Below are 14,315 nucleotides of genomic sequence, written 5' to 3'. Positions count from 1 at the left end.
AAGCTTTCCTTAAAGAGACTAAGTGCCTCATTTCTACCAAAACCAATCTGAATCAACTATAACACACCAAATACTGATAATGAAACATGAAGAAGCATAAAATGGGGGAAACGGAGCGGTAATTCATGAGACGACGGGTCGGGTCGTCACATTGTTAATATTAGCTATTTTGAAAAGGCAATTGGGTTGGTTGGCTGTCCTTGTCTTCACGAGAGGCGCCATCACGACCGGGCCGGTTGGGGTCGTGACACTCACACAAATCAATCCCCCCACCCCGCGCCACCACTGTGACCGCCTGAACCACCGCCGAAGCCGCCGCTGCCACCGCTGCCGCTGCCCCTTTCTCTCCTTCTCCACCTAAAAAAAACCTAGGTTTGAATTATAACGTTGAATCTTCGTTATTTCTAGTTTTTGTTTCAATTATTTCAATATTGTAGTTTAAGGATATGAATTAGTGTTTAAATTCTTTGAACATTGTATTTTATTGAGGATTAGGGTTTAGGTCTTGTTTTAGTTAGCTTTGTTAATTAATTTTATTAACCAATTAGTTTAATTAGTGTTGAATTTAGTTTAGTTAGATTTGAATTATACTTTGTATTGTCTTGATAGTTTAGTTAGAATCTAGGGTTTAGGGTATGAATTGAACCTTTAGGATATGAATTGAACTTTTAGGATATGAATTGAGCCTTTAGGATATGAATTGAACCTTTAGGATATGAATTGGACTTTTAGGATATGAACTGGACTTTTAGTTTATGTATTGGATTTTTAGTTTATAAATTGAAATTTTAGGATATGAATTGAACTTTTGTGGATATGAATTGAACTTTTAGGATACGAATTGAGCCTTTAGGATATGAATTGGACTTTTAGGATATGAATTGGACTTTTAGTTTATGTATTGGAATTTTAGTTTATAAATTGAATTTTAGGATATGAATTGAACTTTTGTGGATATGAGTTGAACCTTTAGGATATGAATTGAACCTTTACGATACTAATTGAAATTTTTGTGTATGAATTGAACTTTTAGGATATGAATTGAGCCTTTAGGATATGAATTGAAATTTTTGTGTATGAATTGAACTTTTGGATATGAATTGAGCCTTTAGGATATGAATTGAAATTTTTGTGTATGAATTGAACTTTTAGGATATGAATTGATCCTTTAGGATATGAATTGAACCGTTAGGATATGAATTGGACTTTTAGTTTATGTATTAGAATTTTAGTTTATAAATTGAAATTTTAGGATATGAATTAAACTTTTGTGGATATTGTCACGACCCAAATCCACTACGGGTCGTGATGGCGCCGGACACCGTTGCCAGGCAAGCCAACTAACTCATCCATTAATTTCTCTTTTAATAATTTTAAAAATCTAAGAGTTTTACTTCCGTTTTTCATATACATACAACCTCTGTTTCAATTCAAATGAAGAGATAACTAATAATACGCAACTTTCAAAGAAAAACCATCCCAGAACCCGGTGTCACAAGTGCATGAGCAACTACTGATAAGGACAATAAAATACAAATGTCTGTCCGAAATACAGTGGACAGAGAATAAATAAGTAAGGTACTGGAAGGGAACTACTCTAGCTGCGGGTCGTCTCGAACAATGCAGCTCACCAAGTCCCCAAATCATCCGTGCTGCTACTAAATGTAAAATATACCTGTGCAACAAAAATGCACAGAAGTGTAGTATGAGTACGTAATCAACGTGTACTCAGTGAGTATCCCGCCTAATCCCGAAGGGGTAGAGACGAGATGGCCAATTTCGACACTCACTAGAGGTCAATTATCAATATTCAATAATGCGAGAATAATCATGGAGTCATATAGTAGTTCTAGTTCGGGAAGCCAGGAGAAACAAGAAAAACACCTTCAACAATAATCAAGGGCTTAAAGGTTTATTCTTTATTATCTTATCAGTTTATATCAAGCCACGTAGGGCCAATTCCACATTTGCAATTTTCAAGTAACAGATAAACATGTGCAAATCATGCCGAGGTCGACGGCCCGCTCCAACAGAAATGTAAATTGTGCACTGCCGAGGGTCGAGCGGCACGAACCATAGATGCATCTATTCTCACCGAGGCGTTCGGCCCGTTCCATAAATAAACACATACCCTGCTCGCGAATCATCCATGCGACGCAGGCACACATAAAATACATGCTCAATCAGTCAAATAAGAACTTATCGGGGAATATTTATTCAAATAAAACCAATTCTCCTTTAACAATTTAAGAAATGAAGTTTAATCCTTTTAGAAATTTACTTACTAATTCGATGTGAGTTAAACAATTCGAGCTACCAATGGGTTCACAATTAATCCACGTGCAACATGTTTTTGGGTCCTAACTACCCGGACAATAGCATAATAGTAGCTACGCACGGACTCTCGTCACCTCGTGCGTACGTAGCCCCCACAAAATAGGAGCACATAATCAATTACTTCACCTATGGGGTAAATTCCCCCTCACAAGATTAGAAAGGAGACTCACCTCGCTCCGAAGACTCATAACCGGCATTCAACATTCTTCCGAAGGCTTGAACCGACGCACAATGCACCAAAACTAGCCAATTAACGACAAACTAATGAGAACATGCTCAAATACTTGTTAGAAATTCCAATTATACAGATTCCCAACTCCGCTTAGTGAAATGACCAAAATGCCCTCGGGCCTAGGTGCCCGAAATCCAAAATTTCTCGAAGACAAAGGTTACCCATGACCTCAGGAACTCAAATATATATTTTTATCCTAATTCCATACTCAAAATCGTGGCTAAATTCCAAGAATATCATTTTCTAGGTTTCCACCAAAAAACCTACATCTTTACACTAATTTTCATGCTTAAATCCATACATAATTGATGTATTTAACTCAATAGTGATGGGGATAACTTACCTTTATATAGATGACGAAGTTCCACTCTTTGGAGCTCCCCAAATCGCCCCAAGCCATGAACCAAATGAGAGAAATGACTCCATTCACGATTTAAAACAACCTTACTGCCTCCAGGTGTTCCGCTTCTGCGGTGCAATTTCCGCTTCTGCGGATGTCGCTTCTGCGACTATTTAACCGCTTCTGCGGTTTTGGGCACGAGGGAACTGGCCGCTTCTGCGGTCTGGGGGCCGCTTAAGCGGAACCGCTTCTGCGGTCCCTGGGCCGCTTCTGCAGTTTTCCTTGGACCTGGCCCCTTCCGCTTCTGCGAGCTTTTGACCGCATCTGCGGTCCAAGAACCGCAGATGCGGTTATGACAGAAGCAGCAAAACTCAAGCCTTCCCAAATTCCACTTTCGATCCGTTAACCACCCGGAATCCACCCGAGGCCCCCGGGACCCCAACCAATCATACCAACCAGTCCCAAAACACATTACGGACTTGCTCGAGGCCTCAAATCATAACACACAACGCTAAAACCATGAATTACACTCCGATTCAAGCTTTATGAACTTTGAACTTTCCAACTTCTATTTCCGATGTTTAAACCTGTCAAATCACGTCCGATTGACCCCAAATTTTGCAGACAAGTCATATTTAACATTACGGACCTACTGCAACTTCCGGAATCGGATTCCGACCCCGATATCAAAAATTCAACCTCCGGTCAAACTTCCCAAAAACCTTCAAATTTCTATCTTTAGCCAAATGGCTTCAAAATGACCTATGGACCTCCGAATTCACTTCTGATCGCGCCCCCAACTCCAGAATCACCATACGAAACTACTCCCAGTCTCAGAATTCCAAACGGACATTGATAACTCTGAAATGCACTTCAAACCAAACTTATGAAATTCCTTCTAAAATGCTAACTTCCACAATAGGCGCCAAAATGCTCCCGGGTTATCCAAAACCCGAACCGGGCATACGCCCAAGTCCGAAATCATCATACGAACCTGCTGGAACCTTCAGATCCTGATTCCGAGGTCGTTTACTCAAAATTCCAATCTTAGTCCATTCTCCCAACTTTAAGCTTCCGAAATAAGAATTCTCTTCCCAAATCAACTCTGGACTTCCCGAAATTCAATTCCGACCACGCGTACAAGTCATAATACCTGAAATGAAGTTGTTCACGGCCTCCGACTGCTGAACGGAGCGCTATTACTCAAGACGACCGGTCGGGTCGTTACAGATATGAATTAAACTTTTAGGATATGAATTGAGCCTTTAGGATATGAAATTGACTTTTAGTTTATGTATTGGAATTTTAGTTTATAAATTGAAATTTTAGGATATGAATTGAACTTTTGTGGATATGAGTTGAACCTTTAGGATATGAATTGAGCCTTTAGGATATGAATTGGTCTTTTAGGATATGAATTGAATTTTTAGTTTATGTATTGGAATTTTAGTTTATAAATTGAAATTTTAGGATATGAATTGAACTTTTGTTGATATGAATTAAAATTTTAGGATATGAATTGAGCCTTTAGGATATGAATTGGACTTTTAGGATATGAATTGGACTTTTAGTTTATGTATTGGAATTTTAGTTTATAAATTAAATTTTAGGATATGAATTGAACTTTTGTGGATATGAGTTGAACCTTTAGGATATGAATTGAGCCTTTAGGATATGAATTGGACTTTTAGGATATGAATTGGACTTTTAGTTTGTGTATTGGATTTTTAATTTATAAATTGAAATTTTAGGATATGAATTAAACTTTTGTGGATATGAATTGAACTTTTAGAATATGAATTGAGCCTTTAGGATATGAATTGGACTTTTAGGATATGAATTGGACTTTTAGTATGTATTGGAATTTTAGTTTATAAATTGAAATTTTAGGATATGAATTGAACATTTGTGGATATGAGTTGAACCTTTAGGATATGAATTGAGCCTTTAGGATATGAATTGGTCTTTTAGGATATGAATTGAATTTTTAGTTTATGTATTGGAATTTTAGTTTATAAATTGAAATTTTAGGATATGAATTGAACTTTTGTTGATATGAATTAAAATTTTAGGATATGAATTGAGCCTTTAGGATATGAATTGGACTTTTAGGATATGAATTGGACTTTTAGTTTATGTATTGGAATTTTAGTCTATAACTTGGATATACAATAGGAATTATCCTAATCGGCGGGGATTGCGGGAGGATTTTGTTGAAGAGGTTGATGACTTTATTAGACATGCAATAGAACTTCCATCAAGAATAACTTAGACACAGTACCTGGCAGAGTGGGTCTTTAATTGTTGTTCTCATTAGCGACAATGATGATGAGAAGGCAATGTCATGTGTTTCAAACAGTGATAGTGTAGGTAGGAATTTAACATTTCCTAAGAAGATAAATGAAGAGGTTATAGGGGAATTCTCTACTTTATTTTCCAAAAGGAAAAGAAGTTTAATTGAGAGTGACAAGGTTGATGGTAATGGAAAGTTGTCCGTTGCTCATGGCAGTTCCCATAAAACGGGGATCATAATACTCTGTGATGACAAAGACGAAAGGAAGTTTTATTCTCAACTTTCTTCCAAGTCTGATCCGTACAAGCTTAATGGGATTGGTGATATTTCTTCGGATTCAGACAATGATTTGAGTGAAAAAAGTATGGAAATGCTAATCAAAAGAATTAAAGGTAAAACGCTTCTCTAAGGAAGAGAAGTTTGGAGAAATCTGCTGCCTATAAAGTGCAAATATCACGTTCATGCAGAGTTCAGCATCCTTCTCTTCCAAGAAAAACGTTTTACCTTTAATTCTTTTGATTAGCATTTCCATACTTTTGTCACTCAAATCATTGTCTGAATCCGAAGAAATATCACCAATCACATTAAGCTTGTACGGATCAGACTTGGAAGAAAGTTGAGAATAAAACTTCCTTTTGTCTTTGTCATCACAGAGTCTTATAATCCCCATTTTATGTGAACTGCCATGAGAAACGGACAGCTTTCCATTACCATCAACCTTGTCACTCTCAATTAAACTTATTTTCCTCTTGGAAAATGAAGTAGAGAATTCCTCTATAACCTCTTCTTTTATCTGCTTAGGAAATGTTAAATTCCTACCTACACCATCACTGTTTGAAACACATGCCATTGCCTTCTCATCATCATTGTCGCTAATGAGAACAACAATTGATCAAAGACACACTCTGTCAGGTACTGTATCCAAGTTATTCTCTGTATCCAAGTTCATCTCGAGTAATAGTACTACGAGGATAATCACCAAAGCCACCAGAGAGCTTTATGATGCCAATGAAGCAAGATGAGCTATTCAATGAGACTCGTATTGTAAAGAAGAAGAAAGAGACTGATCCAGAAAGGTGGGTCGAGGGCCGAGGGCCGAGCCTCGACTGTACATGTAAGTTTTTTACTTTTCATTAAGTATTTTGATTTACTTTTATATAAATTTTGAAATACTAATTCAATGTAATTTTTCTTATAGGGTCGCTTCACAGCTGACGTGGAGGAATTCATACGCACTCAGCCACCTAATGAGTCGGGCGAGGCAATCCAACTTTCGGACGAGGATGCTGAAAGAACACTCCTTGAGTACTTTATATACTTTGAACTAGACAACAGAACCAGTTTTTGAATGAGCTTGTAATAAGCGTTAACTTAGTTTTGTTAGCTTAATGTGTTAGTTCTACCGAACTTTATACTTTGTTGGTTTTAATGTTATTGTTAATGTTGTTGTTGTTGTGTTGTTGTTGTTGTGTTGTTGTTGTTGTTGCTGTTGGTATTGTTGTTGTTGTTGCTTGTGATAGGAAATTTGGTATGCTGGCAGGTGGTGTAGCTGCCATAGCAGGCAGTTTCTGCCAAAATTATATGTAGCGACCCGACTGGTCGTTTTGAGCTTTTGCACTTTGCTCGCCAGTTCTCGGGCATGACTTGCCCCGTGTGATGTATTATGACTCATGTAAATTGTTGGTTTTGTTTTTCAGGGTAATCGGAATGAAATTGGAAGAACAGTTCTCAGTTTAGAGCTTGAAATTTGAAAAGTTCAACCAAGATTTGACTTGTTTGTATATGATCTCGGATCGGAATGTTTATGATTTGGTTAGCTCCGTTGGGTGACTTGGGACTTAGGAGCATGATCGGAATGCATTTTGGAAGTCCGTGGAAGGTTTAGACTTGAATTGGCGAAATTTAGATTTTTGGCGGTTTCCAGTTGATAGGTGAGATTTTGATATAGAGGCCGCAATGAAATTCCGGAAGTTGCAGTAGCTCAGTTGTGTCATTTGGGATGTGTGTGCAAAATTTCAGGTCATTCGGACGTGGTTTGGTCGGGTTTTTGATCAAAAGCGAAATTTGGAAGTTCTTGAAATTCTTAGGCTTGAATCGGATGTGATTTTGGTGTTTTGATGTTGTTTTGAGCGTTTCGAAGGTTGGAACGAGTTTGAACGATGTTATGGGATATGTTGGCATGTTTGGTTGAGGTCCCGAGGTCCTCGGGTGAGTTTTGGGTGGTCAATCGGTCTATTTTGAAGTTGGAAAATTGCAGATTTTGAGTTCCAACAGTTGCAGACATTTTAGTCTTCGCGTTCGTGAGAGGAACCTCGCGTTCGCGAAGAGTCTGCTGAGGGAGTGAAAGTTTAGCCTTCGTGTTCGCGAGGCAGGTGACGCGTTCGCGAAGGGTTGTGAGTTTGTTCATCGCGTTCGCAGGTTAGGTTCGCGTTCGCATAGAAGGTATGGCGAGGCTGAGCTTCAGAGGATTTAAGTCATCGCGTTCGCGATGGGCTGAACGCGTTCACGGAGGGTTGCCTGGGTAAAGCTTCACGTTCGCAAGCTAGATGTCGCGTTCGCGTAAGGGAAATTTTGGTCAGCGGATTTTTGTGCTACGCGAATTCGAGGCATTGACCGCGTTCGCGAAGAAGGATTTTATGCCTGGGCAGAATGTTTTAAAAGGGCTATTCCGCGATTTTGAGGTTGAGAACCTCCATTGTTGAGCGATTTTGGAGCTTGGGAGAGCTAATTGAAGAGGGAATTCTAGAAGATTTCTTGGAGGTAAGATTTTTGAACTATAAATTCGATTCTTTTGTGAATTCCACCTAATTAATCATGGAATTAAGCCTAAAATTGAAGAACTACGGCTTGGGAATTTGAAACCAAACATTTGGGATTTGAAGGGTCATTTGTGGATGGATTTTGAGGTTCTTGGTATGTATGAACTCGTGGGGAGATAAGAAATCCGTTGATGTGAAAATTATTGAATTCAGAGACGTGGGCCCGGGGGCCGGGTTTGAGAAATTTTGGGATTTTGATGTTAAATTGGATATTTTTGAGTGGGCTTCGTTCCCTTAGCATATCTTACTGATTATGTACTGATTGTGGCTAGATTCGGAGCATTCAGAGGCTGATTCGTGCGGGCTAAGGCATCGCGGGCTAGAGTTTGGACTGGATCAACGTAAGTAATGATTGTAAATAATGTCCTGAGGGTTTGAAACCCCGGATTACACATCGTTGTGCTATGTTGAGGTGACTTACACGCTAGATGACGAGCGTGGGGTAGAGCACCACTGGGGATCGTGACATAGTCCATCCCGAATGATTATTTTAATGCGTATTTGATAGCTAATTGCTAGATATTATTATCATTTGGGTTGTACGCCATTTTTGGGGCTTTGTGCTAACCTGTTGAGACCTTTAAGGGCATTTTTACTATTTTTCCTCACTCTATTTGTTCTGAAAGCATATCCTCAGTCATGTTTTTACCTGGTTATTGTTTAAATCTGTTTTCATCACTATATTTCTTAAAAATGTGAAAAACTGTTTGGGTTGGGTTCCCTGTTTTACTGATGATCCGAGTGATCGTGAGGTTGATGACTGAGATAGACTGAGAGTCTGATTGTGAGGTTGATGACTGAGATAGACTGAGAGTCTGATTGTAAGGTTAATGACTGAAAGAGGCCGAGGGCCTGGTTGTGAGGATTATATATCTATGGTTTGGGCTGCACGCCGCAACAATATATATATATATATATATATATATATATATATATATATATATATATATATATATATATATATATATATATATATATATATATATGGACCGGGCTGCACGCCGCAGCGATACATGGATTGGGCCGCACGCCGCAGTGGTTACTATATGGTACCTATTGAGCGTGAGTGCTGAGTGTGAGCGCTGAATGGTAGGAGTTGAGTTATGAGTGACTGAGAGGCTAGCCCGAGGGGCGATAGTTATATACATGCACATGAGTGATGTTTGCCTGAGGGGCCTGACTATGAAATTATTGATTTTCACTTCTCCTTAGAGTGAGTTTCTATCGAATATGTTGAATTAATGACTGTTTTTACTCATCTTAATACTGAGCCTCTGTCGAAAATGTTAGATAAATGTTTTTAAACAACTTTCATTTAAGCTGGGGTTTATGAGATGTTCAGGACTTAATCACTGATTTGGCTTTTGTTATTTCCACTGAGATTTTTCTTGTTAGGAGGTGTTTATGACTCATGTTTTGCCCGAGGGGCTGTTTATGAACTATGTTTTGCCCGAGGGGCCGATTATGGTTTTCAGCTCTTTTATTAAAAATGGTATTGAACCCCTACTGAATCTGTCGGAAGGCATTTTAAATGATTTTTACCAAAAGCGGGATTTTAAAAGAGGCGATTGACTCGTATTCTGATTTAGCAACCTCTGTGCTTATTGAGTTTAACATAAATGTGGATCCATTGTTTCCTACTGCTCAGTCTTTATTTACTCTTATTACTTACTGGTTTGGAGTACTCACATTACTCCCTCCACCTCGTGTGCAGATTCAGGTATTTCGGAACCCAGTAGCGGGTGTTGGTTGCTCAGACGCGGAGTCATCAGAGTTAGCAAGGTGGTTGCACGGCGTTCGCAGCACCGCTCCCTTCCTCTCATTTTCATTTTTGTACTTAGTACATTTTACTATTTTTGTTGTATTCAGACCTTTGTAGATTCTCATGACTAGTGACACCCCGATGCCGGGCTTGTATGTTATTTTCGCGCTGTTCATATGGACTTATATTATGAAATATTTGTTTAATTAAAGGCTTTGAAATGGCTATTAATGATTAAAGGGTTAAAATGGGTGTTGTGTCAGCTGGCCTTGTCTTCATGAGAGGCGCCATCACGACCGGGTCGGTTTGGGGTCGTGACAAGTTGGTATTAGAGCCTAGGTTACATAGGTCTCACGGGTCATGAGCAGGTTTAGTAGAGTCTCGCGGATCGGTACGGAGACGTCTGTATTTATCCTCGAGAGGCTGCAGAACCTTTAGGAAAACTCCATATTTTTTTTGAAATTCTTATCGTGCGTCCTTGATTCAGCTTGAAATATAACTCATTGAACTCCTTCCAGGCATTCGTATGCGCGAACGAGCGCTCAGTGTCAGATGTGCATCGATGGCTTGTGATTCCCCCGATCAAGGGGCGAGATGTGATCTCTTTGAGTTGATGTTTGGCCGGTCTAGAGGGCTTGAGGCCGGATTTTTGCCTATGGCTTGAGCACCGAGGTGCTGATTATGTGAGCAAGTGTTTTTGAACTTATATGATCAGTAGTGTCTCTATTAGTGGAAGTGACGGCTAGATGAGTATGTGATGAGTATGTTAGTACTGCGAGATGAATCGAGAAGGGTCTGCTGGAGGATAGATGAACTATTAGGTGCTTGATTTCCGTCTTGATTCGAGTTTTATCCCCGAGTTATGGGCGTGTGATGAATCTTTTCATATTTTCTAGTTGAGAGTGAAGTAAATTTCATGTTACGGTATGAGTTCGGACTCAGGAAGACCAAGTGATTGCTAATGGTATGACGGTGGAAGGTATACAGAAATTCCAGTCTGAGGCAAAGCAGGTGGGTTATCTCCTGCGAAGTTTTCTGGTGTTGTGTGATCAATATGTTGTCTGTTAGAAGATCCCATTTACAAGCGAAATATATGTGTTGAAATTTAATTCGGGTCGCTTAAGAGAGTGGGTTTAATTGTTACGTGAGGAAATGCGAGAGTTGCAGAAGATATGGAGTACCAGTGGTCTGTGTTCCACGAGCTTATGAAAGGTTGAGTAAACTTCACTATGGTATTATGGCAGCAATAAAGTATATGCGTTATGAATTATGGTGTGTGCTTTGATCTATGGCTTCGAGCCAAGTGGGGGAGTCTGCTATTGAATAGTTGATCGCACGGTTATGTGCTATAATGGTTCCAGTTCGAGGCGTATTTGTGAGTCAGTTATGGCTCGAGTAAAGGAAATTTCAATAAAGGTTATGTTATGCTTTGTGGGTGTATGGGAATCGGGGAATTACTTGAGTTGTTGTTGGTAAGGAATGCTCGGTGCATGGGACAGGAAGTTGCTTGGTTATATTGGAATGAGGTTACATTCTGCGGGTCGAAGTGCTAATGAGGCACAGGTTGTTCGGTTCTTTTGATCGGGCTAATTGCGGTTTGAGTAGAGTGGATGACTTGCGAGAATGATTCTAATGTGTTCAAGATTCTACATATAACAATTGGGTATTGTAAAGTTGCATATGGTTGGAAACTGAGTTTTCACTGGAAGATGTCAAGGCTTGTGGTATTTTCTATAAATTGTGGGATTCTATGTATCAGTATCAGGAAGGTAAAGGTAACAGATTTAGATTCGTAGGAAGTCTCTTCAGAGTAAAGCATTTTGAAGGTGGTACTTTTAGGGATATTTAAGAGAGTATTCAGCAGGTTATGAGCCTTAGGCTGTGTGGTATTATGCTTGGGTCTCGTGTGGTGAGTTGGATTGAGGAAATGTGATGTTATGGCAAGAAGGAGTATCAATTGAAGGTAAATCAGAAGGGAGCTCGGATAGATGGGATAGCTCGGTAGTAGGCCAGATCGTTATGGTAAGGATATGATTAGTTCTTTGGGTGTTTACGCGGTAATGAGTTTCTTCAGGTATTTCGCGGTAATGCTCTTGGGTTTTAGTGGCCTGCGTAGGTTGGTTGAGCTAGGAGGATTTAGTCATGACAGGCTTGTTTGTGCAAGGGGAATCGGAGAGTTCTTGTTGATCTCTACCGCGGTTAGAGATGTATATTTTCTGCTGGTGTGAGAAGCTTGAGATGTATAGTGATTTTCTTCTAGAATGGGATCAATGGAAAAGTTCTTGGTTTGTTGAGTACATAGTTGCTTGTGGCTCGGAAGGGATATGAAATTCTCATGTTATTTTAGGATGGATTGGTATATGCGGTATGTGTGGAGGTTGAGATTTGCATGTGTAAGGTTGCGGTTCAGTTCTGACCGGAAGGCCATAAATTCTCAGGCGGCACGGGCAGTTTCAGATAATTGGAGAGATGATCTTCAGACGATTAAGGAAATGGTATTGCTAGTTGGAGGTAATTTGACGAGGGTATATATTTCGGAAAAAGGCAATGTGATTAAGTTGATGGTACTTCGGTAGTATTGCAGCACTTTCTTGTTAGATCGACTGCTGACATTCGAGTTTGCTTGGAGGCACAGAAGAGTGTTAGAGTGACTCTCGTGGAGTGACTGGATATTGGAGATGTGGGTAAGTTATCAAATGATATTATCTACTATAATTCAGTCATTGTGAACCTTCGGAGGGTTATTTATCTGTTGTGAGTGACTAGAGTTGGTGTATGGTTCATTAGTAGACTTATATGGATGCGGGTTCTGCATCGGGAAGGCTTTGTTAACCCCGAATTGTATTGTTGAGGGATGTGTTGATTCGATTGTTATTGAGATTATTAGTAATCAGGGGAGATCTATGAGTCACCTTTCTGTGTTGCGAGGTGTTAGGATTTGTTGGTTATAGGCACATATGGTGCGGTTCTATTGGGGTCTTGTAGGTGGAGTCGAGCGGGAGTAGTATTGGATATTGCTTGGCGGATGGCGCATCGGTTATGTCCTTCGGGTTGTGCGTTGTTATATATTTGCTTCACCGTGGTTATGATGATTTACTTTGGTTCTAGACATCAATTGCGCGTGGTCGTCAATTTCGAGCAGAGTGACTTGAGGTGTTTCATGTGGAGCAGTGTTTGGGTAGGGTCGCGCATTGCAGCGAAGTGATGTGGAGGTATGACCTTACGGGTTAGATTCCTGTGTTCTGTTCCTATGATGTGAGACGGGTTCTCAACCATGTGTTTGGTTGTACTGGTGAGTTTGAGGTACAGCTCTTTCATTTGAGATGTTTTCACGATTTGAGTATGTTCGGACTATTGCTTATTGGTGCGCGTATTGTACAAGTTGCGGCTCAGTTTGTACTGAGGTGTTATGTCACCAGAGTAGTGTTGGATTAGAGGAAATCGTTGGGGTCATTAATAAATACGAACGGGTTCGATTTCAGCATGTTGGAAGGATAATATCGAGGTTCAGCTCGGAAATTTGCTATGGTCTTTGCCGAAGGAGAAGTGGCTTCATGAATGGTTGATCTAAGAAATGGTTATGGTTTACTGCGTGTTTTATTAATCATTGGCAGTATACGAAATCATTGGAATGAGACTTTAGTTGATAAGAGGTTTTCTACCGGTACTCGATTGTTCTGTACAGCTGTTGTGATTAGAAGTTATCGCTACAAGTGTTTGAGTTGGGTAGTGTATCATGTAATTGCACCTGAGGTTGCAGGTATGGGTTATTACAGCTGGTTCGGGTTTATTCAGAGTATAGATATGAGATTCTGATTGTATTGATGATTTCGGAAGTAGAAATGTGGTTCTATGGTTTATGGGCTGGATTGGATTGTGAAATTTCACTTTCTATGTGTTATCGGACCTATATGAGATAGGGTGACTTGGGATCACCCCCGGGTATGTACATGGTAAGGTTATTCAGCAATTGGTCGGCTTTTGGAACAACTCAGGGCACGTTCAAGGACGAACGTACGTTTAAGTGGGGGAGGATGTAACGACCCGACCGGTCGTTTTGAGCTTTTGCACTTTGCTCGCCAGTTCTCGGGCATGACTTGCCCGGTGTGATGTATTATGACTCATGTAAATTGTTGGTTTTGGTTTTAAGGTTAATCGGAATGAAATTGGAAGAACAGTTCTCAGTTTGAAGCTTGAAATTTGAAGAGTTCGACCAAGATTTGACTTATTTGTATATGATCTCGGATCGGAATGTTTATGATTTGTTAGCTCCGTTAGGTTATTTGGGATTTAGGAGCATGATCGGAATGCATTTTGGAAGTCCGTGGAAGGTTTAGACTTGAATTGGCGAAATTTAGATTTTCGGCGGTTTCCGGTTTATAGTTGAGATTTTGATATAGAGGTCGGAATGAAATTCCGGAAGTTGCAGTAGCTCCATTGTGTCATTTGGGATGTGTGTGCAAAATTTTAGGTCATTCGGACGTGGTTTGGTCGGGTTTTTGATCAAAAGCGGAATTTGGAAGTTCTTGAAA

This window comes from Nicotiana attenuata, chromosome 6 (genome assembly GCF_001879085.1).
Source record: "Nicotiana attenuata strain UT chromosome 6, NIATTr2, whole genome shotgun sequence".
Classification (NCBI taxonomy): domain Eukaryota; kingdom Viridiplantae; phylum Streptophyta; class Magnoliopsida; order Solanales; family Solanaceae; genus Nicotiana; species Nicotiana attenuata.
This window is presented reverse-complemented; position numbering follows the sequence as displayed.